At 54.5% G+C, this 6,024-nt stretch overlaps 1 pseudogene; it reads right to left on the bottom strand.

The window, feature by feature from the left end:
• Positions 1-357: 357 nt before the first annotated feature.
• On the bottom strand, positions 358-3,212 carry LOC129401655 (patr class I histocompatibility antigen, A-2 alpha chain-like; annotated as a pseudogene).
• Between the last annotated feature and the right edge of the window lie 2,812 nt (positions 3,213-6,024).

The raw sequence follows: 6,024 nt of genomic DNA, 5'->3' as shown, positions 1-6,024 counted from the left end.
AAATCAGATGCTGGTTTCAGTAAGGGAGAAACATGATTCAGGAGAACAAGAAGCTAACACAGATGAAGACGGCTGAGTCCTGTCTCTGCTGGCACAGCCCAGAGCATCAGGGAAGAGAACGCAGGTCAGTGTGGAGGGCCCGGTGGGCAGGGGTGGGCCAGTCTCCCCCCTCACAGTATATGACAGGACACAGACACACTCAGGTCCCAGGGCAGAAAGAGAATCAGCAGTTCTTGAGTCACAACTTTGGGATGTGAGGAACCCAGCGGGGCAGCTGTCTCACACTGTGAGAAAAAATGAAGAGACTCAGATGAGTGACAGAATGGTGACATCCTGAGCAAGCTCCCAGCATCCCGCTCAAAGAACCCCCAAACCCAGTCCTGTCCCCTCTGCCCAATCACTAGGATTCAAGAGAGACTCATCAGAGCCCTGGAAACTGTCACTATCTGGGGAGGAACAAACTGGCCATGGTCAGAGCCCCAGAGGGTGGGACTAGAGGAGGAATTAGGGGTGCAGGAGCTCCCCGTGGGCTCCAGTCTCTGTCCCCAGGATTCTAGGGCCCCAGCTCTGCCCACACTTACTTGCAGCCTGAGTTACTGTCCTCCTTCCTCACCTGTCGGAAGAAAACATCCCAGGGAAGGTTGGGAAGAGCACTAGGTCCTGAGGCCACAGAGCAGCTCTCTAGGCCTGGAAACCCTGGAAGCATCAGAACATTGAAGACTGAGGGCAGGACCAGGAAACACGGAGGAAGTAGATGCTCCAGGACTGACCAGCCTCTCCTGGCAGTTTGTATTCACAGGGACAGTCCCTGTGACCTGGGACCCTGGGAACCAGGTTCACCCCCAGCTTATGGAGGTGAAAGTGTCTTTCATGAGCAAACCTGAGAGCGGCACACACAGGGGAGTGTGAGCGACAGCACAGGGGCGGGTGGTGCTCCCGCTAATGAAGCAGGAGAGCTAATATAGGGGGAGACCCCCAAAGTGGGGCAAGACTCAAGACTTGCCGTGTTGGACAGATTCCCCCCAACCCACCCCCATCTTACCTGAGTGCTTCCTCCTGCTGATCACAGCTGCCACCACAGCTCCAGTGACCACAGCCCCAAGGAGAGCCAGGCCGACAATGATGCCCACAGTGAGGATGGTGGGCTGAGAAGGGGGCTCTGGGAAGGGAGGAAGGAGAGGGTCTGACCCCCAGCCCCAGCCTGACCCTCAACAGTTCCCCAGAGGGGCCAACCTTGACTCCCTGAGAACAGGCTCTGTGCCCCGTCCCCCTCCTCACCCCATCTCAGGGTGACAGGCTCCGGCAGCCCCTCATGTTGCACACGGCACGTGTATCTCTGCTCCTCTCCTGAAGGCACCACCACAGCCGCCCACTTCTGGAAGGTTCCATCCCCTGAGGGTCTGGTCTCTACCAGCTCTGTGTCCTGGGTCAGGTCCTTCCCATCACGCTGCCAGGTCAGGGTGATCTTGGCAGGGTAGAAGCCCAGGGCCCAGCACCTCAGGTGACCTCCTGGTCAGAGAAGGGGTGGTGGGTGATGTGGCTTCTGGGGGCTTCTGAGGAGGTACAATGAGAAAATTCACACTGTGGGTCACTTCCACAATGAGGTTGAACAGGATAATTGGTTTGGAATAGGAGGCAAAAATCCAGAAAGAAACTTGACAGGAGAACCTGAATAAAATCCTATTCCTTGGAAAGTTCTAGAACAGGGTTTGGGAAGGAGGTTATGTCTCCTTCCCAAACCTGCGCGGGTACCGTCTCTCAGGAGACACTGACTCTGTCTTGCCCTGAGTGGAGGGTGAGGGACTGAGAGAAGCAGGAGTCAGAGCTGAGATCTGAGAGAGTTCACAGATGGCTGCCGGGTCCCAGGGAACCCACATTCGTTATTTCAGAGAAGGTCGCCCCTTCTCCTCGCCCCTTCCCCCCCCACACACAAACTAAGTAACTTCATGGTCCTGAGGACACAGGGTGGCCTGAGGGGAGGGCGAGTCTCTGTGGTACAGAATATAAAAACCAGCTGGATCCGTCCCTGTCCTGAGGGAAGAAGGGCCTCTGTTCCGACACTGAACCCCACTATGTCCCCTCTGTGGGGAGTCGCCCCTCCCAGGGAAGGTCAGGGGCCATCAGTACCCGGGACCCAGTACCTGCGCGCAGGAGCGTGTCGTTTCCGTTCTCCAGGTATCTCCTCAGATACTGCACGGACCTGCCCTCCAGGTAGTTCCTGTCACGCTCAGCCGCATCCGCCTGCTCCCACTTGCGCTGGGTTCTCCAAGCCTGCGTGCCCGCCGCCGCCGTCCAGGAGCGCAGGTCCTCGTTCAGGGCGATGTAGTCGGCGCCGTCGTAGGAGAATTGCCAGTACCCGCGCAGGAGGCGCCCGTCGGACCCCACGTCGCAGCCGTACATCACCTGGAAGGTGTGAGAGTCTGACCCGCCCCCACAGATTAACCCCGAACCGAAAACGAAACCGGGGCCCGGTCCCCGAGGCGCCTCCCGGTCAAGGGTCCGGGGCGGGTCCCTCAGCCTCGGGGACGCTTGGACCCGCCTCGGGGCGACCCGGCCCGTCCCCGTGTTGGCTCGTCCCTGCCCGGCCGCGCTCACCCGCCTCGCTCTGGTTGTAGTAGTCGCGCAGGTTGCTCAGGCCCACTCGGAAAGTCTGTGCGTGGCCCTTGGCTCTCCGCGTGTTCTCCTCCCAGTACTCGGGTCCCTCCTGCTCCACCCACGGCGCCCGCGGCTCCATCCTCGGACTCGCCGAGTCGCTGTCGAAGCGCACGAACTGCGTGTCGTCCACGTAGCCGACGGCGATGAAGCGGGGCTCCCCGCCGGGCCGGGACACGGCGGTGTAGACATACCGCAGGGAGTGGGGGCCTGGGGGAGGGGAAGGGGTGAGACCTGGCCCGACCCGCCCCCCGCGCGCCCCGGGGCCAGGGTGAGGGAAAGGGAGGGGGCTCGGGAGACGGGAAGTGGGGAGGGACCGAGAAGGGCGAGACTTAGGGGCCTGGGGGGAGTTGGGGGTTGGGGGACAAGGAGGAACATTTTGGGGCATCCGGGCAGGGAACCGGAGAAACTCCTTCTCGGGGTCCTGCACATCAGTGCCTGGCAGTCCCCACCCTTCCCCCCGCACCGACTCCCCTCCCAACCCGGCACTCACCCGCCTGGGTCTGGGTCAGGGCCAGGGCCCCCGAGAGCAGCAGCAGGAGGGGTCGTGGCTCCCACATACTGAAGGAAGGAAGCGGTTCTCACTCCTCCGGATTTCAGTAAGTTCGTAACGGGAGCAGCGCGGACGCTGATTGGCTGATCTAAACATCATCGCCCAATGGGAGTGAGGATTGTGGCCGCTTCACGAGTATTCGGGCAGAAGGTTGCAGAGAGAGAAGTCAACACAGGTTGCAGAGAGAGAGAAGTCAAATTCTGTGGAGACCAGGAACCCCCCAGGTCTGATCTCCTGCCCCAGAACCCACAACCTCCCGCCCCAGGGAACACTAGATCACACCTGGGACCTGGGACTTTGCCCTTTCACCTGCTTCCGTACCTGATCTTGGTCACACTGTGTCCCGTGTCCAGGGCTGAGACTGACTTATCGATTTTCTGCTGTGCAGCTGCAGATACTCTTGGTTGCTTGCCGGGCTTTCTGGGAGGGGCGGAGGGATCGAACCCAGGTTGGCTGAGTGCAAGACAAATGCTCTACCCACCGTGCTATCACTCCAGCCCATGTATATAATATAATATTTATATATAATATGCAAGATGGACTTTTACATATCCAAGGGCTATTGTTCATGGGGAAAAACCTCTTTTTAATGGGCTTTCTCAAGGGGACATTTTTTTCAGGAGTGGAAGTAGAGATAGAGCAGATACAGAACCTCCCCTATGCCCCTCTCCCCTGCCAGGGCCATATTTCACCTCTAGTGCAAGTATTCGTAGAAGCCCACCAAGCTCAGTGAGCAAAAATAGTAACACTGAAACTCAGAGGAAAAAAACACAAGTAAACACTCAAACATTCAGCTTTAGTGACACCATTGTGAGATAGAACAATGATCACAGATTGACTTTTATTGATCTATTGCCTGATACTTTCTTACTGTAACAAGCAATATTAGGTAAATTATTTTGTGCCCACTAGGGGGTCAGGCTTGTGGGTGGGAGAAAATGCTAGTGTGTGCAACCAAAATAATGAGCAGCACAGCCAAGTGTGCCGACACCACAGCTGACATGTGCAACCTCAAAGCCAGAGCGTATGTGCAACCTCAGAAAGCCAGGCCACCTGTGCGACATCAGAGAGCTAGATAGAGCTAGAACTCAACTGCCACTCATTTATCCCTGCAAGAACTGCCACTACAATGGAATTATTTAATGCTGCAATAAGTTTATGTTGTACCATGTGTCATAACAAGCACGTGTTGAACTAAATTTCTTGTGCCTGATATGGGGCTGGCTGAGGGGCTGGGTGGGAAACTGGGGACTTTGGTGAACGGAAGGTCACACAGTGGTGGAATTGGCTTTGGAACATGGACTTCCTGAAACAACGGTATAACAAACAACTTTGTAAATCATGGTGCTTGCAGAAAGTCTCCCCTCAAAAAAAAAGTGCTTCGGGGGTTAAGGGGCACATGCAGCTGGTTTTGTGTGGCACACACGGGCCTCAGAACACCACAGGTGTGGCACTGGAGAACCTGGAACTCGTGAGCATTGTTTGAAAGTCCCTACCCCAAAATAGTAAGGAAAAGTGACAAAACTAATTCAGAACATAAACAGTGTTGTTGAAGAGTGAATCCTTTACATTGTATGTATTCAAAGTTTCTTCTCTATCTCATCAGAAGCTGGCTGGAGTTTTATATTTTCTGCTGCCTTTAATCTATTGTTTTATGTGACACTTATGGAAAAATAAGCTTTATTCAAATATGTAGGGCTGATATTTTTAATGATTGTGTCAGTTAATTATAAGCACTAATTATAAGGGTAAAACTCATTGTTTCAAGAAATGGGGACTCATGAATATTGGGACCCAAAGCCTTATAGATGTTTTAGGATTCTGAAATCACATGTTTAATATCCATTTGGTAAAAATAAAATATCAATTTGGTAGGTGAGATATGGACTCAAATCTTGTGTGTTATTGTGTATCATAAGTGAATGTGGTGAGTGGATATCCAGGCTCCCATGGGTGAACCCGGGCTCCCTTTGGGCACCCAATGTGGGAGACATGAGACAGCAGGTGGGAGAGGACATCGCTGACAGTGGTATAACGTTGAAGCATTTGTTTTGATTTATTTAGAATCTCTTTAAGGTTTCGATCCTGTCCCAAGCTGAGGGGACCTTGGACAACAATGATCCTGCCCCTCCTTGGGGGGAAAGGGCATCCAGGTCCTGATTAGAGATGGAGGAGATGAAGGAGCTGTTCTCTCCTCAGACTCTGTTCATACGGGTTTAAAGTAATATAGGGACCAGACAGATTGGAAAGTGAATAAGGTGATTACCTTGGGCACCACTGACCAGGGTTCTATCCCTGACACCCCATATGGTCACCTGAACCCCACCAGGACTAATCCCTAAGTACAACCAGGTGCGATCCAAAACCCAAAAACCTGAATAGAATGTAAGATAAACTCATCATCTGAGCGTGGCGATGGGGAGGGACTAACTGGTTGGCGGAGGGAGGTGGCAGTGGGGCAGCGCTCAGAGGTGAGAGAGTGACTGACTGGGAAATGGCCTGTGGGAGAGCAGGGCTGCACTCTGCTGGGCTCAGAGACCCACATGGGGTGCAGGAGAGGAAATGTGACAGACTGGTGAAAAGTGCAGCAAAGTAGACACCGATGTGAGGCTATAGTTACTGTCACTAGGACACACAGACCTTCCCCCTGTCTCAGGAGCTGTTATCTGTGGAGCTCCTGCAGGGTCTCTCCCTTTCTTGGTATCTGCTCATTTGGGGCAGGGTGGGGGAACTACACCCCGCTGTGCTCAGGGTTACTCCAGGCTCTGTGCTTGGGGGCTGCTGCCAGGGGTGCTCAGGGAACCTTGCAGTCTGGGTGA

The sequence above is a fragment of the Sorex araneus genome, chromosome 2 (assembly GCF_027595985.1).
Source record: "Sorex araneus isolate mSorAra2 chromosome 2, mSorAra2.pri, whole genome shotgun sequence".
NCBI lineage: Eukaryota > Metazoa > Chordata > Mammalia > Eulipotyphla > Soricidae > Sorex > Sorex araneus.
The sequence above is the reverse complement of the archived record's forward strand: the minus strand, read 5'-3'. Positions and strand labels throughout refer to the sequence as shown.